At 44.4% G+C, this 26,715-nt stretch overlaps 2 protein-coding genes across 2 annotated transcripts in view; one reads left to right on the top strand and one right to left on the bottom strand.

Annotated features, from left to right (window-relative positions):
- Positions 1-26,715, top strand: part of LOC119387336 (ceramide transfer protein) — a 608,660-nt gene that overhangs the window by 4,794 nt on the left and 577,151 nt on the right. The window lies entirely within an intron of this gene.
- Positions 19,942-26,715, bottom strand: part of LOC119387323 (HIRA-interacting protein 3) — a 75,412-nt gene continuing 68,638 nt past the window's right edge. Inside the window, exon 13 of the mRNA XM_037654674.2 lies at positions 19,942-20,191. The gene's annotated coding sequence lies outside the window, so the exon portion shown is untranslated. The remainder of the gene's footprint in view (positions 20,192-26,715) is intronic.

The raw sequence follows: 26,715 nt of genomic DNA on the forward strand, positions 1-26,715 counted from the left end.
GCGACGAAGCGTACCGCGCCGCGCTGAAACAACGCCCTCTCCTTCCCGTCACGTGTACCCTCTCCCCAAGCGCCCGTACGCACTCCCCTTTCACTCTCTTCGGGCGCACACGCGTATCCCTTGGTTACCAACACTCGTGCGGCGCCTACTGATGTCGCATGTGGGTCATTGGGAAAACGCGGTTGGCCGGCTACGCGGAAAGGCACCGCTTTCTTTCTCGTTTCATGTACCTGGACTTCGGGCTTACCTGCTATACACGGGAAATGCCGCGCGGGAACAGGAGCGAAGGTCTGTCGGGAGCGCGCGACGCTGGTTGGCGGGCGACACCCTTTGGCCATTTGTCGGGCAATCTTTCCCCTTCGGTACCAGCTTGGTAATTGTTTGGACCATTAAGCAAAGGTCACCGACGCTGAGAGAGCGCGTGCTATTGGATTCTGTTACCACGCTATCCATGAGTGACTGACGCGTGTTGTCAGTCGAGTATAATAATTAGGACAGCACGCGCGAGACATTTTGTTAGGGCAAGGACAGCATGTACGGGGACCTCGTTCACCTGGTGTATGTATTGGACACGCCCGTTTTAAGGAAAACAAGCTATTTTAACGCCCTGCCTCCACACGCCGTCAAGAATAAATTTGCTGCGCTTGCCAACCTACGGCAAGGCCAAACAACACCCGTAATGATAATGAGCAACACCCGTAAAGATAATGAGCTAATAGGAACCATTATTTCCCTGCAGGCGATATTAACATAACGGCGTCGCTTACGCTGAGTATATAGACTGATAGAAAGAAGTGCAGGAAAATTGTATAGGTCACTTTAATGATCGTGCTTAGTGTCACCCAAAACAATTGACTTGACGCCGACGATGAGAGCACGACCAACGGCACTGTAGCTTTCACTATCCAGGATCGAATTTTGGGAGAAAAACAGTTTTTCTCTCTAGTATCATCTCCCGCTAAGAAAAGACTGCAGTGATTTCGTATATGGCGCTAATAGCTGCGGTACACACCGAGAGGTTAGGATGACATGTCTTTCATTGGCTTTTGCTGTGAGCAAAAGCTGTAAGATCGTATTGAAGGTGTCACTATACGAGGCATTAAATATTCACTATTTCCTTTATTTACTGGGTCATTCCACGCCAACTGTCCCAGTTGCAGCGCTCGACAAAAATCAATTTCTCTAAAAAAAAATCTGAGAAAATTACGCACATAAGGGCATTAGTTCTACAGTATTTTCCCAAAATATTTACAGCGGCAAAAATTTTTCGGGCACGTGAGCGCCATTTGAAATTCTCGAAGTGGGGGGAAAGCCAGGCACGTAAGAAAAATTCGCTATAAATTAACCGTTTCATGCATTCATTCGAAACTTGCTTTTTTGTGTTTTTAGAGCATCGCGCTTTTATTATAGAACAGTTGCTTAGAGTAGCTTTATATTTCTCACTCCTTAGCGCGTAGGTAACATTGAGTAAATTGCTACATTTTCGGGCACTTTTTAAAAAAGACGATTGTAGACCAAATACATGAAATATTTTTATAGAACTCTCCATAAAATATGCTATTTCCTAAAGTTTTGCCTGTGTGCGGCGCACAGGCTCTAAAATAAAATCCTGAACTTGGAAAAAACGCTACATTGGCCTATGTTCAGACGTCTGTAAGACCCTAAGGTGGTCCAAGAAAAAATAAGCAGAAAAGCGCATACAATTGAGAGTCATAACAACTTCGTCCACAGAAAGTTTAATCGAAGTAGTTTTTGTTTTAGTCAAGGAAATATTTTTTGAAGTTTAGTCCCACCATTGCACTACTCTGCTATGGGGGTAATACAAACCGACTGAATTTACTGCATAAAAAAAAGATTTAGTGTATTGGTAGCAGATGGTTTTCAGCTCCTTTTGTTAGTACTTCATATTGTTTATTACATATCAAGGTGATAATAAACAGAGGCAAAAATATAACAATACCATTGGCTTAGAGGCCAAAATTCCCAATAATGAACCGCGTTGGGTATTGCATGCGGCTCTGAGAATCAGTTAGCGTCAAAATAAGTAAAGTCTCAAAGTCCATGTAAATCGGAGAAAGGAGGCGTGTACGTGGCCATTTATAGCGGATCCAAACGGAGTTCATCTATGTATTCCGCAAGGAACGGCGCACGATGTGACGACGCGCCGCGTATTCACGTATTCCGTCCGTCGTCCGCGACACCACGGACGGGATATGCCAAGCTATTTTTCACGTCCTTATTTGGGTGGTTGCAGGCTGCAGATTTTGGTTAAAGTAGAATTTGTCTGTCTGGTAACATGCACTGTTTTACAGCTGTTATGAGATCACAACAGACAATTTTTGTGGCGCACTTGTCCGGCGCCGCCACTGCCAACTCCGGTGTGCGTAAACAATGCAATAAGTAATGCGATTATTGGGGGAATTTCGGCCTCTAAGACAATGGTATTGTTATATTTTTGCCTCTGTTTATCATCACCTTGATATGTAATAAACAATATAAAGTACTAACAAAAGGAGCTGAAAGCCATGTGCTACCAATACACTAAATCTTTTTTTTTTTGATGCAGTAAATTCAGTCGGTTTGTATTGCCCCCATAGCAAAGTAATGCAATGGTGGGACTAAACTTCAAAAAAAATTTTTCTCGACTAAAACAAAAACTACTTCGATTAAACTTTCTGTGGACGAAGTTGTTATGACTCTCAATCGTATGCGTTTTTCTGCTTATTTTTTTTTTTTTTGGACCACCTTAGGGTGCTACAGACGTCTGAACATAGGCCAATGTAGCGTTTTTTCGAAGTTCAGGATTTTATTTTAGAGCCTGTGCGCCGCACACAGGCAAAACAAAAACTTTAGGAGATAGCACGTTTTATGGAGAGTTCTATAAAAATATTTCATGTATTTGGTCTACAATCGTCTTTCTAAAGAAATTCCCAAAATGCAGCAATTTACTCAATTTTACCTACGCGCTAAGGAGTGAAAAATATAAAGCTACTCTAAGCAACTGTCCTATAATAAAAGCGCGATGCTCTAAAAACACAAAAAAGCAAGTTTGGAATAAATGCATGAAACGGTCCATTTATAGCGAATTTTTCTATCGTGCCTGGTTTTCCCCCACTTCGAGAAGTTCAAATGGCGCTCACGTGCCCGAAAAATTTTTGGCGCTCAAAATATTTTGGGAAAATACTGCACAACTAATGTCCTTATGTGTGTAATTTTCTCAGATTTTTTTAGAGAAATTGATTTTTGTCGAGCGCTCGGCTGGGACAGTTGGCGTGGAATGATCCTACTTACACTGAACCTTGAAGACACGCAAGGACAGGTTAAACAATGAACAACGCACCTCGTACTTTTCAATCGTCCAGTCACCGCTGGTACAAGACCGCATGAAGGTCGGGATAGCGAGCACAAAATACGCGACCTTCGCAATCGCTCTGCTATTTTAACGTGATAGCGTTAAAGAGCTCGTTTCACAGAAATTCCGGTGTCGGCGTCGTTGTCCGTGAACGAAAAATCGAGAAAGATGCAATTAAAATAACTAATAAAAAAAACGCCAGGCCTGCGCGGAAAGCGCAGCACAGTCACAGCGAAAGCTGGAAGAGCGGCATTTCTAGAGCCCGTTATAAACTTCTCGAAGGAGGAGGATCGTAGGAGTATCATGTAGGTTTTATTGCTTTCTTGTAAAATTAGATAGCCAGCACCACAACCACAATGGACGATGCACCGATATTACGCCTGCGTAGGCTGTTTTTCCAAACCAGTTTATAGTCCTGGTGTGGCTCAGTGGTAGAATACCTGATTGCCACGCAGAATTCTCGGGTTCGATTCCTGCTGGGATCCTAATTTTCATTCATTCCATTCGTTGAGTCAACGCTGCCGATGTTGTTTTTCCTTAAAGGGCCCCTCACCAGGTTTGACAATTTTGAGCTAACGAGCGCAATGAATACACTGAGCGTTCCCGATCACGTCTGCCAAAATTTGCAACGCTACGCGCCGCGGAAATGGGTCAAATTTCAAGGTGAACGCTGCTTGCCCTTCCTCTCGCGGGCGCACGCTTTAGAGAATGAGGGGATGACGTACATGAGAAAATGGCCCTACGTAGATGGTAGCGCTCTGACGTCGCTCCTCTACGTAGACGACTGTGCTCTGACGTCGCCAACAGTAGCACGTGACACTGCGATAATTATTTGATACGACATGTGTAGTTTCTGTAATTTGTTGCTTGAACAGATTAATAAAACTTGAGAAAATAATGAGACACACAAAGAAAATTTGTACGTATTTTTCATTTTTTTTCGTGAATTGCAGCGAGATGCGGGGCTAATGTGCCTCCCTTTCCCATGCGTTCGTGCCCCCGCGGTTAGCGCATCGAGCAGACGCCAGCCCTGGAAACTAAAGTAATGTTCTCGCGCGTTCGAGCACTCAATATGCTCATTTATTCTACCGCGTCCAAGTAAACGTTAATGCGGCACTGGCTCATGATACCGCCACTCTCGTGCCCGTACAAATGTCTCAACTTTTATGCTCGTCCCGCAGAAACAGGCAGTACACCACAGAGAACGCCGACAAAACGCCCACGGCCGCTACATAAAAACAAAGGTAGCGGCCGTGCAACGCCGCTCGCGTGCTCGGGCTGGCTCGGGCACGTCATGCGCACGTGACCATGCATGCGCATGACGTGTTCATGCGTATGTGTCAAGTGAAGAGGGCAGGGAAGGGATTTGGCTTGCTAAGGCTACACGGGGCGAGTGGCAAGGGTTTGAAACTCACCTCCTCGCATCATGATTTCGCGTCGCTACAAATTATTGTTTTTCTCAGCTCGTAATGAACCGATTTGAAAAAATTCTTGCGGCATACTGCTCTTCATTCGGCACACAAAAACCTCCAGCGTCTAACTAAAATTTGCTACATGGCTTGGTGAGGGGCCCTTTAACGCTCTATACTCGCCGACAACTTTTCTTGGCACTGAAGGGAAAGCTACGGGGGCGGAGCGTCTGCACATGTACTGCTACGCGAAGTAGTCTGGTTTGGCGCGCGTCTCGTAACGCCGTGGAGTGTGATGGCTAGCGTTGCACTTCGACGCAAACGCTGCTTAGCGTCTAAAGTATGGGTAAAAGGCGCGACTTTTTCACGCACGCAAAAATGCAAAGTGGCAACCTGTAAAGTAAAAGAAATGCAGATATCTCGCTTGTGTGCGCTGCGTTCCGTCACAAAAAGCTACATGTAGAAAATGAAGGAGCATTTTATATATCTCACGCAGAAAATACGGACGCAATTGTGGTACTACATTCATTAGCGGTAGGATACGTGCATTGCGGCTCTGTAGCCTTCGCTTCAATGCCAAGAAAAGTTGTCCGCGAGTATAGCATTTAAGTGACCAATGTCCGTTCTCGTCGTTCCTGGGTAGATATAAACTGTCAATCACCTGTGGCGCATACCCGTACACCACGGCCCGTGGTAAACGGGTATGTGCCACACGTGTCTAGTGGAAAGGGTTTGACGACGTACATGACAAGATTTTAACGTTATTCATGTCATGACCCGGCCATCATATTCGTCAAATCCTCTTACCCTCCCGTGCAAATTTTGGTCAACACCAAGTTAAGGAGGCCATCATGAGAGCACCCAGACGTAGGCGGCTAGATAGATAGATAGATAGATAGATAGATAGATAGATAGATAGATAGATAGAAACGCTCAAAGTGCCAGAGGTTCGCTAAGAAATGCTTCGCATTTAAAACTTCGGTACGAGTGAGAATAGAACACAGGCCGTCTGCGTGGCAAGCAAGTGTTCAGTCACAGAGCGACGCTATTGCTCGAAACTGCTTCGAAAAAAAAAAAAAACACTATATGAATGTCATGTAGTGGGAGGAGTCACCTTAACGCATGTAATACTGCACGGCAGAAGCGTAGAATCGCGCCAGGCGTCAAAGCATGTGAATTGCGCAACGAGTGGGTGTTTGAAGGCCCACCCATTACAAAGCGCTCAGACATATTTAATCGACACCAGCTGCAAAAGCATCAACAAAGTGGGCAGCCGCGTAGGTTCGCAAGTTGCCTTACGGACGCGTGGTGGGCCCTTCTCTGATTCGCAAAAGGAATTATGGCGTAGTGGGCATTGCGCAAGTGTACTTGCAGTAGGCATTCTAGGATAGTTAGAAACGGCCAAGGTTACGCGCACAGATGTTCGTTTCCCTGCGGCACGGTTGAGGCATGCACCGAGAACCGAAGCTGCAGGCTAGCATTCGGGAAAGCGATGCCACGGGGCTCGATTACGCTATCGCGTTCTACTCTTGAAGGCGAAGCTCAAGCGTCCTCCAAGTTTTTCAGTTCTGCCGTACAATCCCTATACATAACCCCTTTCTCATACATACATACATACATACATACATACATACATACATACATACATACATACATACATACATACATACATACATACATACATACATACATACATACATACATACATACATACATACATACATACATACATACATACATACATACATGCATACATACATACATACATACATACAAGAAGCCTATGTGGGTTGGGCCGTCTCCTCGAGAAGTCCCCTGCTTCCCCTTGAAGAAAGGTAAGCATCAAGTTTCGTTAATCTGACGGGCCGAACAAAAAGTTACAGTTTCGCCTCACGGGCGAAGCAACGAATGCGATAGGCTAGCAACAAATTGGAAGGTTATATAGCACACTCTTTTAGCATGCGACCGGGCGTAACTCAACAAAATGCTGTCGTTAGGAAACGCGGCAGCTGCAGCAAGCGAAGCGGCCTTGGTTCTTTCAACGGCTTCAACGCAAAACTTGCGATGACCACGTGCAAAGGTACGAAAACGTACAATGGTATGATAATAATTGATGGGGTTTAACGTCCCAAGACCGCGATATGATTATGAGAGACACCGTAGTGGAATTCCGGAAATTTTGACCACCTGGGGTTCTTCAACGTGCACCTAAATCTAAGTACGCGGGCCTCGAGCTTTTTCGCCTCCATAGAAAACGCGGCCGCAGCGGCCGGGATTCGTTCCCGCGACCTGCGGGTCAGCATTCGAGCACCATAACCACTAGACCACCGTGGCGTGTCCTACAATGGCATGAACAATCCGGCTGATCCCTTTAGAGATAGGGCGAGCGCGACCGCAGGCGACCACGTTCGGCCGGTCGAAGTATTGCTGCCGGAGCCAGCCCTCCGGATCCCCTCCATGCGCCTTTCGCACGGCAGAGACTGCCGGCGCGTTTCCTCTCCGCTTGAGCCGCGATCATTGGCATGCCTCGCACGCTTTCACTCGCACATATAGAACATACTACGCGCGGGGCGATGTTATCGACCTGGACTTTATGCAGTGCCTCACGGCGACGGCAGAAATACGCCAGGAGTGTCCATAAAGTTGCCATCGCAATGATAGTTGCTTAGACATGCACTGCACAAAGGAGTTAATTGATAGCCAAGTACAAATAGTGTTCGGTTGTATGACTACGGCTGCTAAAAGAAGGTAGGCGCAGTCAGGGGAAGATGGAAGCTTGTGATGGTTTTACGGCTGCTAAGCCATTTGTGGGGATACCATACAGTGTAGCTGCACCGTGACTGACCAGATGACGCTCAGTACGCGCATTTTTTTAATACTTGGAAACTTTAGATTAACCAAGAAGAATTGCAAATGCTGAAAGTACCGCCGGGGGCCAGCTCTACGCTTCCCCGTGCGCAATTAAAATAAAGTCCTCCCCCCTCTATATGTCTAGATGATTAAAATTAATTATAATAACAACGTATAATATTCTAAAAGGAGATTACCTGAAGTTTTAAAAGAAGCTATAAGTATTTGATGCACTAAAACACCCAAAGCACGACTAGTGGTGGGTAATGTAATCTGTTGTGTGGAACTAACGTGTCGACACTGCGGTTCGTACATGAGGTTCAAAACGGGGAACTCTGGTCGCTTTGTATAACGAACCCTTTTATAAAGAATGAACAATAACGAAACTACTGCTAGTCTAAATTGATCTCGAATTGCTCTTACACCCTCCCCCCCCTGATCATCTAAAAGGGGGCTCCAGTTCGCCCTGTACCTTTACTCAGCCGGACCTTTCACGTCATTTCTTAATGTGCAGGCTTATGGCTATGCACGTTTTTCGACGATTATGGTGACCAAGGGCCCCTGATGTGGCAATCAAAGAATCAAAGATCTGTTTGCTTCCCATCCTCCAGAAAGCCGGGAACCAATGGCGGGCCTTTGTCAAAAGCACGTCATTGCTTCACTGTCATTTCTGCATCCATTGCGGGGCTCGTTCTGTTTCGGATTCGAGCAACGGGAGGGGGGTGGGTGAAACTTGCCCCCCCCCCCCCCCCATTGGAGAGCCCTACGCACGCCTATGCTTACGTTCGTTGTCACTTCTAGTGAGGCAGAGAAAAAAAACGCCAGGCCTGCGCGGAAAGCGCATCACAGTCACAGCGAAAGCTGGAAGAGCGGCATTTCTAGAGCCCGTTATAAACTCTCCTGTGGCTTCTAATACAGGTACATTAGCAACGTACCCACTACGCCACAAAGCGTAATTTTTGGGAAGTTGGGAAGCACCCAGCACGACATTATTCGTTGTTCTGCGGAGAAGCGAGGTACCATATGTAAGCGATTATGTGCAGTTTGTTGATGCGGCGGTTGATGACGATGAATAATTATGGTTGCGCCCTTTGTAATGGGTTGGAAGCTTTAAACGACCCACTAATTACATAATGCATATTGTGTGACGCCCGGTCGTTATTTAACTGTCCCACCACGCTTTATAACACACTTTAACCGGAGAAACGTAGAGCGAGAGAGAGAGAGAATTGACTTTTTTGAGATCCTGAGGAAATGGATCATGGGAGCCTTATGGGCTTCCTTGGCAACCAACAGAAGTGCACTTGCGAGGAACCCACTACGCTATAAATCATTGTAATTTTTGAGAAGTAGGGCAGTAGGCACTGTGCCATTTTCGTCATTCTACGGAGAGCGTTGGTACCTGCTATACGCATGTAAGTCATTATGCGCCCTTTGTTGATGCTGTGCCTGATGACGATGAAGAATTATGGCAGAGTCCTTTGTAATGGGTCGGAAGCATTCAACAACCTACTCGTTGCGCAATTCGCATTGTGTGACGCCTGGTTACAGAATTCGCGTTGTGCGACGCTTGGTGCTTATTTTACTCTTCTACCACGCTATATTGCATATGCTAATGTGGTTCCTTCCCGACATGAAGCCTGTATAGGACCTTTTTGCAAAGCAGTTTCAAGCACCGGCATGGCTCAGAGGTTGAATACTGGGCTCCCACGCAGAGGGCCCAGGTTCGAACCTCGTTCCATCCTGGAATTTTTTTCTTATTTAGCTTTTTTTCTTATTTCGAGCGATACTGGTTACGGACACCGGCGGCGGCGGCGGCGGCGGCAGCGGCGGCGGCGGCGGCGGCGGACAACTACGGCACCAAAAACGGCCGGTGAAACGATCTCATAACAGCTTTCGCTGTAAAATAAACTTTATCGACGCACACACCAATAACAGCGTCAGCTGAGGCCAACCTCCCATATACATCTGATAACCGGCAAAATCGGTAGTCATTCATTATGAGTGCGGTAGAACAGGACACGATGGGTACAATGAACAAAAAAAAAAAAAGATTAATAAAGAGAAGGAGGAGCGGCGCCCGTCTGGTTTCTTTCTGTGTCCTTGTCTTGCCTTACTCTAGCGTACTCATAATTTATCCTCGAAAGCCTCACACGAATGCATGCAAAGTTCCTTGGAGCCTTGTTAGTTCAATACGAGCCTTCAGACTTTCGCTAGACGCATTTCTTGTCAGTACTATACATCATGCATGCTGACCGTTGGTTAAGTTAGACTTTAATATCTCAACTCTCCTGCTCGCAAGTGAACTACTGATTAAACGATTCCGGGACAAAACAAGGGTTTTTACACATGCTCACCACCTGAAAATCTTCAGCTCATATTCACACCTCAGAAAATCACTGCCCAGCCAAGACACGATAAAATTTGCCAAAAATAGCACTCTTGCAGCGCTTTTACTACGTAGTAATGTGGATCTTTGAGTGCTTGAGATTGAGCGCGGCGCAATGGTATGGTTAGGTGCTCCGGATTTGAGAGGGGGAAACAATAACAAATTTTTCCTTTGTTCACTTTTTTTTCTCGGTTGTACAGTACAGTTAAGATACCGCGTGAATCGATCACAATATGACGACTTTCTAACTGAAACCTTGCAGGACTAGCCGACGGCTACCGGCATGGAAAGAGGAACAAGACAGCACGACAAAGGGTCGGCGAGAACAATACGCCACCTTGTACTCGCCCGCCTTACGCAATCATTCCCAAGTAGGCGGATTCGGTACACGTCTGCATGGGACACCCTGTATATCAATAGTATGACGCAACGCTGGCATCGCTTGAGTGACGCCGTTCTATACCTTCCAAAGGAACTACGACTACTCAAGGACAAAACACACCCGAGAACAAAGATGACATCTCTGTCGCTTTTCATAAGTGAGATATCGTTATCCGGTCCCCGGCTTACATCCTTCTGCCCACTGTCATCTCGCCACGTTGTCTAGCCACGTTACGGAACCGCCCATGTAATCATGCACAGTCGATAGAACAGCAGGTTCTGACGATAAGCCCTCGTTGTTCGCACGAAGCATTAACACACAACGCTGTTCGCAAGGCTCATTGCCGACCCCGTTTGCTCATGCAGTCCCTGTAGTGCTGTACACATAGTCCCTGTCGCAGTGCTGCGTGTACCCTCGGTATATACCATAGGAATGTCCCACCTTAACCCCCGTTTGTTCCCTGACCCACTCTGCTCTCTTCCTGTCTCTAAGGTTACTATTTTTCTTTTCCATTTGCGTCGTCCTCATATACCCTCTTTGTAAGTGGTTTCTGCTCCGTAGGTAAGTACGGTCAATTGAATTGGTCTTTTAGTGGTATACTACAACATTTCAATGCTCGCAAGTGAATCTCCTTTACAACTTCCAGCTGCCACCTATTGCAAAGCGCTTTCTCTGCCAGTCCACATTACTTTAGTCATATTAATTTTCCTCTCTTCCGTTACGTCGATAAGTCGTCGTCAAATGATCGACCTCGATGCTGATTGGGCTCTCTGCATGCCGGCAAACAAAAATTTCTGGGGGGGGGGGGGGCGGTGTGCCCCCCCCCCCCCTGGCTACGCTAATGGTATGCGCGCCCTCACCACTGGGCGAAAGTGAAAAAGAATACCGGCAATGCGTAGTTTGCGGTTGGACAGTCTTCTGAATAGGACGCGAATCGTTTATTTGTTATGTCATACATTAGGTGCGCCGCGCAGATGTCGATGTGTATGCCGGGTATCGGGACGGAGAGTATCTCAGTAACATGATATTGCATTGGGCTCTGCATGCCACGGCAAACAAAAATTTCTGGGGGGGGGGGGGGCGGTGTGCCCCCCCCCCCCCTGGCTACGCTAATGGTATGCGCGCCCTCACCACTGGGCGAAAGTGAAAAAGAATACCGGCAATGCGTAGTTTGCGGTTGGACAGTCTTCTGAATGGACGCGAATCGTTTATTGTTATGTCCTTGCGCCGCGCAGATCGATGTGTATGCATCGGGACCCACGCCGTTCCTTTCGCATTGTGGAGACAGTAGATGTTTTCGGAAGGCGTGAGGTGGGTCTGTGCAGTTGCGCGCCTAGCGTTCAGACACGGGATGGTCGACCGTCTTCACGCGCGCTGTAACCTTCACGCGAGAGGTCCGCCGCAGAAACGTCGTCAAAACCAAGGCAATGCTGCACTGGCGTAAATCATGGAGGAGGGGGGAGGGGGGGATGGTGCTCAGGCTTGGGGGGACACCCCTTGAAATTGATCTTTTAAACATCATATATTCGAATTGCTTGACCGTTACGTATAGCGCGTTCAACTTTTTTAATGCTTGTTTATGTCGTAGTGTGTACCTGTGCTCAATACCCCTCTGCTACAACTGTGCGAGACTATTGAAATCGCAACTGCCGTTCTACCAGTTTCAGAGAGGACTCCATATAACAATGCAATTACTCGAGCTGGGAACATATATGTTCGTTTTTCCAGTTCACTTGAAATCATGACTTTAATTTTTATGTAAGTAACATCAAACTTATATTTGTCAAAACAAAATGGCCCCCATGGTAAGATGTGTGTCCCCCCCTTGTGATTTTTCTGGATTTACGCCACTGCAATGCTGACTACCGCTGGTGTAGCCAGCGGGTGGGGTGGTATTTTTAAATTTTGCATGCGTATACATGCACACATACAAACGCACGCACGAACATACATAAAGTATAGCTGAACCCCCCCCCCCCCCTTAAAGTAATTTCTGGCTACGATAATGCTTTGCATGCTCTCAGGGTCCTACATTTGCCCTACGATTGAATGGTCAAAACGTATTGTTCGGCTAGTGACTAATTAAAGAGACTCGAAAATTAAGTCGATTTTTCACTTTCCGACACACCCTCCAATTCCGAAATTGAAGCCAAGCAATAGCAAAGTCGTATCTGCATAGCAGGGGCGTCCTCCCCCCCTCCCCCCTGACAAGAGGCGGAGGGGGGGGGGGGAGGGGCCCAAAGTCTGCCCCATACTTTGAATTTCTAGGGTGAGAGGGCGCTGCGATGAACCTTCGCCTCCCCCCCCCCCTCCCCCGATGATGAACCCTGCGCACGCCTATGCACGCCGGCGCTTTGTTTTAGTACATCGTGTCGGCGGAAGTGCTCACTGCGCCTTAATAATGACGTCATCGGCGACTGGGTGACGGCCCACGCTCTTGTGGCGCCATCCCGCCGTGGGGACGTCACATGCGGCACTTAGCTTTCACCCTCATCCATCCGCCATGCTCTCCTCCTCGTGCTTCCACTGTTTTCTGCGCATCACGCTCTCATGGCTGTCGCAGTCTTTCATTCTCCGCTACATTCCACGCTCTATCTCATCCTTCCCTGTGCCAATCGTTCGCTCGGTTGCGCCGATGACGAGGCCGATGCGAAACGCATGAAGCGCTGCGCTTTAAAATGTCGCACTTTGGCCCGGAAAGCGAAGCAATAATGGCGATGGGTTAGAGAAATGTATCGAGTAAGGTTCTTACAGTTTAATAGGCCGTGCGTACTGTAGCAAACATTCGCTTACTAGTTAGTTAAGTGACAGTCATGCTGTCCCGTGCACACAGCAAACAAGTAGTTTTCATTCGACTAACTGCAAACAACCGCTGTCACAATGCTCATGTAACAAAAATCTCCCCGGTGAGGTGAGGAAATGCATCGCTGTGCGTTTCGCTTCAACGCGTCTGAAAAACCTTGAGAAAATTGATACCTCTGACAGCAGTGTACGGGAAGAAATGAGACAAGCCATCTCGGCTTTCTCAGCCTTTGCGCTTGTTCAGCTGTTGCACTTTGAAGCAGCTACATCACTTATGTGATGCACGTTGGAAGAATGTTTGATTCCGTTTGTAGCAGCTGCATCATTTATGTGACCAAGAGGCAAAAGAAACTATAGCTGTATCTCTTTCTCTTGGCTGCACCAGAAATCATCGCTTATAGGAACCGCATTGATTTAATCAACGACCGAGACCATGACGTGGCTATTGCGGCAGCAAAGACACTGATAAGTATGATCCAAGGAGGTAGTACACTAAAGGTTTATAACTTCATTGGTGTGGTTATGTCAACATCAGTGCAAATCTCGTGTGGCTGTGCCTTTGGCTTTCCTTTGCTGCCCAGCACATAAAAAAGAATGGGAAGGGAGGCAGGCAATTTTCATCACTGGATTTTATTTCTCCTCTACACGACCAGCAGAGCACTATATATAATGCATATAGTTTATGCAAGTGTATTTCTTAGAACAGAAATATCAATGCTGTATGAAAGCGCGAACCCTCTCCCCAGATGTCTTCAATATGGATGGAAGGTCAGGAAAAGAGTAATGTACAAAGAACCACCCGGTTCACACCATGCATTCACCCCTTTTTACCACTGTGAATTCACACTTACACATACATGTATAATATGCACACACACAAAAGCACGCATCTGCACAGACAAAAACACGCATATGCCACAAGACATAGTTTCACGACCATCACAGCGTTCACAGATGCTCTTTCTGGATGCAGAAAACAAACAGAGAGATAAAAAATCACGCTGTCTACTTGTGCAGCACTTGTCAACATGGGGGCCATGTGACTCTTGATGGGAGCTGTCACAGGTGTGTGTGGCATGTCCAGCTGCGGTGCTCCTTGCACACCAAAGATATGGCAATGACTTCATCACAAGAACATGCTTGCTTAGATTCTACTGCAGATACTTTGTTGCCATGTTGCCTTTGACCCCATTCCTGGGAACTCGTGAAACCATTGCAAGGAAGCACCCTCAGTCATCTGAGCTCTAAAGTACCAGATGCACAGCAGCGGCAGCAGTGCCGCAACACAGTCCCGTAACAAGATTTCGATAAGGGCACTGAAGCCTGCCTGTCAAATAAATCTTGCATGTTCATTCGCACAGCACAACTCTCACACAGCAGGTACCGTCACCAAGGCAACACCAGGTCATTATGTAAAGATTGCAATATGTACACTTGCTTTGCTTTCTCCAAAGCTCTCACTACTCTTCCATTACACATGGCACACATTCTTGCAATGTTGATGATGGCTTGCAGCCATGATAAAAGCAGCACTTCAGGAACGCAAACATAATCGGTTTTGCACGAGCAGCGGAGTAACTAAACCTGCACAATGCTTCTGCAACAAGATATTGCTGGGTGAAGAAACCAAAGCCAGGAGAAAGGACTTTTAGTCCATTTACAATGGCAAGTCCGATGACTGCTGGCAAGTATGCTCATGCTACAGTGTGGGCATGATCAACTCCATGCAGTCATGAAACAGCAACACAATATCATATGGTGTATTGCAAGCTGTATTAAGGCTGCCACTCCGAAGAGAATGACCTTGATGACCTGATAACAAATACTGTGCAGACCACTTATAATCTAGACAGCAAGAAGACAGAGTTGCGAATATTAGGACTAATTACTCAGTTTAATGCCAGAAGGTTGCAGTGTTTTAGCAGATACCATTGTGAAGTGTGCCACATTAATTTTGACCACCTGGGACATTCAATCTGTACTTGGCTAAATCTCAGTATATGCCTGTTTCAGCATTCTTGCCTCTAGTGAAATGGCACGAGTGAATTCATAATTTGTTTTGGTGATGCTATGCTTAACGGCACATTACCATAGCGACTTAGGTACTGTGGCAGGTGAAAAAATGTATGCTGCAAATTGCAGTCTACTTTCTCATATAGCAAGAAAATATATGGCAAAGAGCAATGTCTTGATACTCACAACCACCACTGTACATGACAGTGATGGTTAATTACGGTGCTGTACAGGGGTTGGGAAGCAAAAGCATGAAAGGTTCTCCCTGATTTCAACAGGCATTCGGGCTCTCTGAATACCAGATAGGCTTAGTAATATATGTGGCTGTGCTTCAGTATAAACCCAGTAAAGTTTCCTTTTGCCTAAAGTTGTTGTACCCGAGTTGTGCATATCCAAGCACTTGGAGCAAGTCATGAAATTAGCAATTATGTTTTCTTAAAATAAAAAAAAATGTTCGCACACCCTCATTTAAAGTGCCCTTCAGCAGACAATGTAAGCACATGGCGGTATGTAGCACAAGAAAAAAAAATTAATTCTGGGGTTTTACATGCTAAACCGTAATATGGTAGGTGAGATGTAGTGGAGACTCCGGATTAATGTCGCCTACGTGGGTTTTTTAACATGGACCTGAATCAAAGTATTCAGCTGCTTTTGCATTTCACCCCATCGAAATGCTGCTGCCATGTTCAGAAACTGAATCAGCATCCTCGAGCTTAGCAGTGCAGCACATCAAGCACTATGCTACCTATGCTGCAACACATCAAGCACTATGCACTATGTTACCACAGTTAGCAGCACAACTAGGATGTGAACTAGAGCTACAGACGTTTGCTTGCAAGGAAGTAACAATGCTTATGCTGCCACAGAAATGCCGAAAAAATAATGTGAAGAAATTCATTCACACTTTCAGTCACATTACTAGTCACACTGCACATTCTACTTCACATAGTATATCGACAGCATTTGAAGTGTTGGTAAGCAACTTGCAGTTAATGCGTGTAACATGAGGAAGACATAGCAGATCTGAAGAGACATGCTTCGTGTGCATGAGCAAATGAGCAGAAATTTTGATGTAGGTAGGGAAAGTTTGACATTCATGCGGCAACGACAGCAATTTTCAGTTTTGTTATTGCAAATGCTATAACTTTTAATTTTTTGCTTTCCTTTGTTTTTATGAGTGATGCATCTGTTTGTATATGCTTACATCCCACTCCCTTTACTTTTTTCCCTTTAACCTCACTTTCCTGGAGGAAAACAAATCCAAATTGCTTTAACAATAGCATAGTGATGCTTGGAACATAACACAATAATATCTGCCTTAGCACTGCTAGTATGCAAAAGAAATGAAAGCTGTAGGTGCTTTCAGCCCTTTCCTTTTTTCTAATTATTAGTACCAATAGTGACTGCTTGCAATGGTCAAGCAATTTAGTAATGGTGAAGCAATTTAGTGCCTATCACTTCTCTTTAAGTTGAACATAAACATTTCCAATGGGAAGGAAGAAACCTATGTCCTAAAAAAATGTCATACAACAATCATAGCTACTCTCCAGGCAGTCAAGTTACAAGTGGTCTTCACTGTAGAGATGCTGAAGGTTGCCGGCTTCTACAAACAGAACCAGTGACTCAAACTAAACCAGTGAGGTTGGCAACATGAGGTTATGAACACACTAACTAAACACAACAACACGTAAACTTAGCACTATTAAAGCATTCAGAAAGTCAAAGTACAGAGGCAAGGGAGGCAATGTGAGAGCCTCTTATGTCCTACCAGTCTACTGGTTGCAACATTTTTTTTTACAGTAAATTGCACAAACAAAACATTAACAAGCTGCAAATAAGGTTGAGCGGGCAAGATATTGCATGCCTCAATGCTGAAACCAACCAAATTGAAATTCCTGCATGCAGAATTAATAAAACCATCTTGAGAAGCTGGTGCAAAGATAGATTTTAGGAACAGTAGACCATTAACATTGAAATGAACAGATAATCAGCTGGTTGTCAGAAAGTGAGTACAGTGGAAAAAGATCAACAGAGGTAATACATTACCCCCTCTGCCAAGCACATCACACTTTAACAACTGTCGAAATCCATCACACATCAGCACCCTAGGCCTGAAGCAAAGCAAACAACTTGGCAAGAAAAAAAACTGCCAAGAAATGTGGCCTCAGATTAAGTTAGCAGTCGTGCGCGACTGTTGAATGAACATAGGCATTTTTCAAAATCGGTTCATGTGACTCATTGCAATTGCACACAGAAAGGCTGTAACTGCAGGCTACACCAAACGCTTATAAAATGAAATTTTCACATTGTGCTCGATCCTTAAAAGTGCACAAACAGCTGGCAAGCTCATGACCCTGGAAGATTGTTTGGAAGTCAGTCCAGAAGGCGGGCAAACCTGCCCGACATTTCTAAGCACACATGAAAAAACGGTGCCTATGTAAACAGGGAGCCAAGGCCAAGGTGAAGTGTGCATTAATTATAACAGACCAATCTTTCCTTCTTTTTCGTCTCATTACAAACTGGCTCATTGACAGCAAAAAGAAACCACTTAATGCCACTACGAATGAGCTACCATGGTAGGTCTGCTCACCAGCAAAAGTGCAGTTACTACTTTAATTTAACATCATACAAGTAATCATAAAAAAATGTTGCATAAATGCCTTGTTGGAGTGGTTAGGCAATAAACCAAAATATATTTCGAATAATACCGTATATGCTCGAATGGTTAAAGGGACACTAAAGAGAAAAATGATTTTTGTTGTATTAGTAAACTAAACTAATCTAAGTAAACTAAACTGAAAGCACCATTGTTACCTATACCAGATGCTTGGTAAGCCAGAAAATGCACACAAAGAAAAATGCACATGGCAGCACCGCCTTGAAGTTCCTACACCAGGTCACCATGATGCCATGGATTTTGATGTCTGCTAGTGTTTACATAAATGGTTATCAGTAAAAATTTCTTCATTGTATTCTAAGGGTCCCAAATTCCTAAGATGAGAAGTTCCAGGAAATTTCATTGGACCAATGTGGCCAAAATAAACAAAAAGACTGAAACTCGCGACATCATAGTGACATTTACGTGCTGATGTTTTTCGGTGCGCAATTCAAAAATGAAACTTTGACCTTCATTTTTCTCTTATTAATGTATGACAGTGAAATTAATGACCACAGGGTTCTGAAAGAATAGCTTATCTGTCTAAACTGATATAATGTTTCACTTTAGTGTCCCTTTAAAAGGTCCCTACAACACTTTTCCAAGTTATCGTATAACGGCTTCACTGAAAGTGCTTATTGCATCACAAATCGATCTCAGCAAAAATCTTTAAAATCTGTCAAGTACGAGCGGAGTTACAGGGATTCGCCGCACCGCTTTAAGCGCTTTCTCTCTCTTTTTCGTACCAGCGAGCACACTGAAAGCTACGCAGGGAGGGGGATGACAAGGGGGTAGGAAGACGCGTCCCTTCGTCAGCGTGCATCCTGACCTTCAGAATTTTCTTTTCATTATTTCGTTGAACACATGGCTCACTTTCAATGTGATCACGCGCGCACGCGCAAGCACGTGGCGGCATCCTGAGGTGGCCACGGTAACTATGCAGCGTGCCGTGCTGATATCAGCCAACGGCCGTAGATTGGGTATATGGTGCAGTGATTTGGGTATATGGCATCATTTGTAGAGAGAAGAGGAAGCGATTTCTAGCCAACTTTGAGAATTAATTGTAAATTCCAGGCAGCGTGCTACGCTACAATGTTTGGCTCGCGTGTTCTCAGAAGCCTCGACTACAGATCGGCAGCATTTTCTGACAGTGCTGATGAAGTGTTGCAGGGCCCCTCTAAGCTGACATCAATAATAGCTACTTACTTTTACAATCCCCGAATTTCTAAATGAACACCTCAATTACCATCTGTACATTTTGCAAAAGTATCAGCTCAGGCTTGATAAATTCAGCAGTATTTTATAACCTATGCCCTGCAATAGTTAATGTATTTTTATGTTTTGTAGTCCTTGATTTAGCATATGGGATTCTTTCTAATAAATTTACAGCAACGCAATATGATGTCAGCAAACGTGTCTTGATGAAATTTTATACTCGCGGAAAACTTTTTTTGGCAATGAAGGGAAGGCTACAGAACTGAACTACGTGGGTGCTACCACTGAAGAATACAGTCCCACAATTGCGCCCGAGTTTTCTGCATGAGAATAAAAAGAACAATGTTACTTTATTTTCTAAGGGACGCTGTTTGAAAAGAGGGTCAGCGTGCACCAAGGAGATACTTATATTTGTTTTACTTTATGCAGTTTCATTTTGCATTTCTGCGCCTGTGGAAATGTCGCACCTTTTACGTGCACCTCACAATCAAAATGGCATCTTCGTTTTCAGGTAAGCGCTCGTCACCCTCCAGCTTTTCCGACAATTTGCCGAAGGAGCTTGTGCAAATTTCATTAACAAATGGCCGTCTGAGCCTGTGATGGCCGCTCAAATAATCAAATGGCCGTCACAGGAGATACGGAAGGTTCACAAACCAAAACTAAATTTTAAACACGCGACGAACTGAACTACTTCCCGGAGCAGTACATGTGCAGTAGCTCTGCCCCCGTAGCCTTTCCTTTACTGCCAAGAAAAGTTGTCCGCGAGCATACTTTATTTGTTGTGGGAAATAAAAACTAAGAATGTGAAGCAAAGGATGCAAGTAGCACCTTCCCACCTCGTCTGAACATTGGACTTGTGTAGTACGTAAATTTCCATTTTTTGAAGAATTACCATAACTTTGAGGTACGTATGAATTACTGTGCATAGACTATCTCATTTTGACATTTCATACACCTAATCAGCCAGAAATCATCAAGCCATGCCACTTGTATTTGTGGTTCTGAAGTCAGTACTAAATTAGTTCTATGTGAAGTAGGATAACCAGGTTAGAAAAGAATGCCTAAATTTGCTAATAATTAAGAGTCAACAGATCAGTTTCTGTGCTGAAAATATGTGATACACCTGTTTCCACAGTTACAATGACCTTGGTGGAGCTGTTTGGTCATGTCTCGTTTCACACTCGTAGTCATTTTCAGAAGTGTTAACCCAGTGCTAAGACAACAGGTGACACTCAGCAACTGTTCATACAAGGCACATGCAAGAAGTTTTTCTCAGAAAAAAATTTCTGTGGTGGTGTCCTTTAACCCCCGAGTATCGCATCCTCCGCAAAAGATGTCGCGGGAGGCTCCTAATTTTTAGCACGAAACTACATCACGAATTCCCAACACACGGTAAAGAAGAGACATTGTGGAATGAACTGACGGCAGCACACTTTTGCAAAGGATGGTCATAACTTTCGGCACCGTGACAAGCTGCCAAAAAATATATAATGGCTAAGGTATTCGTTGAAATGATTAACGTATGGCAACATCGTACCGTGGCCATGTCTTTTTATAGGACTGTGAAAGGGAGCCACATCAATGAGGTAACGTTTTCAAGATAACCACATCAGAGGAAGAATGACGTGTATCGGAAGCCATCTGTCCACACACACGACTGGTCGAAGCCACAAAGCATCAAAAGCACACATAAATATAAGTTAAAAATTTACGTAAAAATTAATTTTTGGTAAACATGTAACATCACGTGGTACAGGACAAACATATTCAGTAAATAAGTAGCTTGTAGTTTGCACGAAAAAGTTGGCATAGCCATGCACAAGATAGCACTGCAGGCCCAATGTAGGTTTCAACCAAGTTTAAACAATGGGTAAACGTTTATTGAAGGCTCGTCGAAGTGAACTTGCAATATGTTTTCATTGGTTGCTGGATAAGACATACCAGGGGGGTAGAGTAATTCGTGTCTTCTAACAATGCCAGACAATGTTGTAAGTGTAGTATTTAGTGAAAGAAGCTTCTGCAACAGAACAACAAAGTGCAAGAGTTTTAATATGTACTTCACATTTATAATTATCTGTAAATAGTTTTCACAGAGGGAAGACCTTTTGTACGAGGATTTATATCACGTCGTTCAATAAATGTGTATAATGTTGCAGTTGGAAGATGAAGGCTGGAAAATGCCTGTTAATGACTGTATCACTGAATTTACCTTTTTGTTGTATGTGTTGTGGGGTACACTAGAAACTGTCTGAGCCATGTATGTTAGAAGTTATCAATCCCACAGGAATAGTCATTTCTAGATTTAGAAAACTACGACACAGAGTTGTATTTCGCTTTCTTTTTCATTATATTGCATTGCAATTAAGAGTGTTAACATCCCCTATGTTTATTTGGGTTCAAGTGGTTGGAGTGATTGGAGATATATGTTGTAGAACAATTATTTTGCTTGTTGCTGCTGCTCCATATGCAATAAAGCAATGAAACTAACACAATGCCATACAGAATTCAGAAAATATAGAAAGTCCATGACTACTATATACAATATAAACAGCCCAGAATGCTTTAAAAACAGTAGATTCCTGCTGGCAAGTTTTGTGTCCATGTGCTTTGTGATCGTCATTTTAAAACTTTGGTTAAGAGTCTCTAGTTGCTTACATGCCACAGGCAAAAGTTTAGTCGAACAGCATTTGCTGAAGAACTCTGGCACTCGCCAAACAAAGAACAGAAGGAAAAAGAATTGCAGGATGTACATTGGTCTCAAGGTTTTAATGAAGGCTTTATTACTAACATTTCAACACAGCATCCATTCCTGCATTTGCATGTAGTACCATACTGCTACATTCTGTCCATCAAATTTTAAATGGTTCACGGCGCTAAAGTGTTCCTCATTTACTGCATAGATAATTTTTTATGAAGGCTACAGTCAAACAGTACAGTCAGCTTAAAAGTGGAGACAGCATACTGAAGGCACGCTCGCGCTATCGTGCTCTTTGGACCTAGCACTGTGATCGCCGTTGCTAGCAAGAAATACTTTCTTTGCATCTGTTGTTGGTTATAAGAGTACATGGTGATATTGGCAAAAATATAACCGAATGTTTCATTTAATTCACTACAGCAGAATCTTAATAAACAGAATCTTAAACAGAACTGCTGCGTAAATGAAACAACTGGCTCCGATACGAATGGTTTTGTGCTTGAATTCTGCATGCCTGTTCATCTCTCAGTGAACGGAACTCCTGTTAAACGGAACATAATTTCCTGGCCCTTTCAGGTTCCGTTTGATGAGAGTCTACTGTATATAGAAAGATTCGTGATGTCAAGGTATGACTACAGATTCGTTCCTCCTGCGAAAATTGTTGCCTGTGAACCAGAATTAAGATGTGAAGGTTACTTATATTTCTATTTTGAATGTTGTTACTTGTATTAAGCTTGTGAGTATGCTTTAATGACTAACTCATTAAATCCACGCGGCTTAACGTTCCAAAACAGCACTGTGGCCTTGACAGAAGCCACAGTGGAAGGCTTTCGATTAACTGAACATTCGTCCTCACAGAACTGCAGACGTTGTAGCCGGGAATCGAGCCAGCGACCTCGTGCTCAGCACCGAAACACCATTCAGTGAGCTAGTGCAGTGAGTCTCTGATGCTATTACTCACCATGAAACGAGACAAAAGTGAATGGGAGATAATTCCAAACTTTCAAAACTATCCCTGCACTCATTTCCTTGTAGATGGAAAAAAGCCACAGAGTTCTGTTCGGTAAAATTTGTGCTAAAGCTGAGCTGCCCCCCCCCCCCCCCCAGTGACAATGTTACAAACTTCAATAAATATATGCTAACTAGGATAATTTTTTGTGCAGGAAAGGTCTGCAAAGATTGGCTGGTCGTAATTCTTGGTTGTTTTCAAATGCAATGAAACGCGAGTTTATCACAAAACTTAATATAACTACCGCAAGTCAATTCTGAAATTCATGTTGCGGGTAGGTCGTGCAAGTGTTTCAACCAAGTAGGCGATCCCTGCTTTATTTCTAACAGTAAAGCTGTTACAGCTCGCAGAAAAACGTCCCTGCTCCGTAAAAACCTATTATCATCATGAACGGGTATGTACCACAGAATTTGAGCAAGTCCCGCTACTCACTGCTCCGGCATGGCCTGTAATAGCACTGATGGGTGAGAGAACGAGTACAGAGAGAGTGAGAGCAAGAAAGAAAGAGGGAGACAAACAGAGAGACAGGAAGAAAGAGGAAGAGGGATATTCTTGCAAAAAAAAAAATTCTTCCCGAGACGGGGTTCGAACCCGCGTACCCTCAATCCGAAAGCGAGCATCAACCACTCGGTTATCCAGGCACGCTGGCAGAGCATAGCATAGCCTTGTATAGTGTAGTGTAGCAAGGGGGTGAGAAAGAGAAGTAAGCATGAGGAAAAGATGTGATGGTGAGGAGGAGGGAAAGGAAAAGGGGAGAGAGTATAGCAAAGCTCAGAAAGAATGAGAAAGAGAGAAATAGAGAGATCAACGAAAGAGAGAGAGAAAATAAGATTGAAAGAAAGAGGAAGCAAGCATCCCATCACCTAGCGACCAGATACCGCACCACCTGGCCAAGGCACACATGCGCAGTAGCTAAGCCTAGAGTTACTGTATACGCTACCTTTAAGTAGCAGAGTTGCGCCAAGGTACGCCATCTTGGGCTCTGAAGTTTTGCGTAGGAGCCGTGCTCGCACGTCAGAGTAACAGTGATGGTTTATTTTTTGCTTTCTATTTTTTATTATGCTGAGAGCAGAACTCAATTAACAAGCTCAACACTTACATGCCTTGATTATACGCTTACGTTCCTAGTATGTAATCATGAAATAAAATGCATCGTGTGACGAACACATACACCGGCGATATGAAACAGCAGAAGTCGTTCGTTGAGCTAGTTGGTGACACATTTGCCTTATCTCCTTTTGCGCTGTTTTTCCCATTAGCAGATATGAAATTATTTTTGCACTTTCGATCGCGATCGAGCCAGTTAGGGACGGAATTTCATAATATCTGGGGTTTAACATCCCAAAACCACGATATGATTATGAGAGACACCGTAGTGGAGGGCTCTGAAAATTTCAACCACCTGGGGTTCTTTAACATGCACCTAAATTTAAGTACACGGGCCTCAAACATTTTCGCCTCCATCGAAAATGCAGCCACCAGGGACGGAATTTCTCTGTCGTGTTTGGCTCCTTTATATAAACTGTGGAAGGAAGCCAGCTGTAATCTAGTTTTCAACTGAATAGGGTTTGATAGTGATCGAAAAAGGCCGTGCGACACCCGTATTATGCGCGCATGCTTACAATCACGGCCTGGGGCAGCGACAGGGCAGTTAAACAGCTCTGTCGCGTGCAACATTCCTTTCGCTCGAGGTTTGAAAGCTGCATTAAATTCACGTAGATACAACATGTATCCCGTCATAGCGAAAGAGCTGTCGATGCGTCTATCACATGGCCTGTTCATACACTTCACCAAAGAATGCACTTACTATCACGCGTCTCTCAACCAGCGGCACCGAAGAAGCGCAGCGAGAATAACAACAACAGCAGCACCGATGTCAACCATGCTTGAGCGGCCGTAATCTATGGGGTGTCGGCGTCGCCTGCGAAGTGTTGGCTTCTCCGCAGCGTAAAGGAGCCACCTATGACCATGTGACAGCACTCGGCGAATAGCGTTGCTGGAATCACCGAAGGCAGAGCGAGCGGTGTCCAGAAAACAGTGGCGCAACTCTGCTACCTAAAGGTAGCATATACAGTAACTCTAGCTAAGCCGTGCCCACTGACGGAGGCATCGTGCAACCTTCATTCTACAGTGCATAGCCTGACTGCGCCCGATCACACCGAGACAGCCATGGGGCGTCCTAAGAAAGTGCGTACTCCCGGGGAGGAAGCCGCGCATCTCGCACCTGGATGTGTTGGTAGACGGGGAGTACAAGCGGCGATGGGCCCGTGCTTCGCTGTGCCAAGCTTTGAGCGACTTAGTGCAAACTTCCCGCACTTTTTTATGTTCTTCCTGCCACATCAAGCGTACTGTTACAGGAAAAGTGCTCGGAGGGGTCAATTCAATTTGTCTTCTACCAACATTGAAAAAAGGTTTTATGTTTTCCACCATACTGTATTTGTTTGAATTCTGAAGCTAGACTGACGTTTTCCTGGGCTACATCATTCGATAAAGCTACTGATATTCGGCAAGTTACAGCGGAGATGGTGAATTGTTCAACTGCCTGACGCCAATTAAAAGTCCAAGGAATCCAAGCGAAATAAAAATTAAGTTTACGTATGTTTCATAAAGTATTGATTCTAGGCTAGTCAGAACAGTGTGGTTATGATGGTGATTTGGTGCACTACGTGAACGACACGTACCAAGAGGAAAACACAAGCACAGCGCTGTCATGATATTAGTATAACACAGCACTACATATACCATTTAAAGCTACAGAACATTAAATAATTCACAATTCTATCTTGTTGAGAATCTCAGCAAAAGCAAAGCAGCAGTAAATAAAAAATGAATTTCCTTAAAAATGAAAATAAATAAGAACAAAAGATATTACACGTTTCTTGCACCCAGATGTGCCCCACGTCGTCAAAAAGCCTGATATGTGCAAGTGTGTTTCTATGTACAATCGTAAGTGTTTTCCTCAGTAAATGTGAGGATATGAGCCAACGTTTGTGTATGTTCTCTTGTACACCACCTGGTTCTTCTGGTTCATCTTCATTGTACTGTTTATTTGCAGTGACTTGCTCACAATTTCAGTAGTGTGATTTACCCGAAAGCTTAATTTGATAATCACGAAAAAGCAACAAAATATTTTAGTCCATATTGCAGTGACTATGCTGTTGCCGATATCACCTGTTTCAGTCATAGACCTCAATAAACATGCTCGAAGCAAGTTCCTTAGGGCATCATTTCCCCATCAGACTTCGTATTGAATGTTTGAGAATGACAAGTGAAACTTACTTTTTGTAAAACTTGACACAACACGTCTGAAACTGCAGAGCCCTAATTCATAAACGTGACCCAAAATTAGGGAGAGTGGGCCAGCACACATGTGCTGACGTAAATTTCACATTATGGCCATTTGTTGAGCTGAAATAAGACTTCTTTTCTTTTCCTTGACGAGTGCCACACTTCTTTCACAACAGCAATTTCTTTAAAAGCCCACTACTAGTAAAACTGGAAGCTCTAGGGCAATTATACTTGGTTTTCCCACAGTGCTACGCATTTTTCACAAACTACAGTTGAAAGAGTCGTGTGTAATGTGTCTGAGATGAAAAGAAAAAAGTGACATTTGTATTGACACCAACCTCCATTTCACATGTTAAATATCCATTATTCCAAAAGTTGATGGCATGCGATTTTGCCCAGTTTTTGGTGCAAGTTTTGTATCCTGTTCGGAAAGAAACAGAGCAGTAAGGGTAAAAACAGTTTCATTTAAAAGATTTAACTAAAAAGACTTAAAGTTATTTTAAGTGCACTCGCACCTTGCCTAACGAAGCAGGGTCAGTAAAACAGCATTTCATTCACTGCACGGGGTCCCCCATCCCCACCCACACTTTCTTCCTCTGCAGCACAACCGTAACTTCGCAAAACACTGCAAGTAACCTTAAAGGCAGCTGCAACG

This window comes from Rhipicephalus sanguineus, chromosome 3, assembly GCF_013339695.2.
Source record: "Rhipicephalus sanguineus isolate Rsan-2018 chromosome 3, BIME_Rsan_1.4, whole genome shotgun sequence".
Lineage (NCBI taxonomy): Eukaryota > Metazoa > Arthropoda > Arachnida > Ixodida > Ixodidae > Rhipicephalus > Rhipicephalus sanguineus.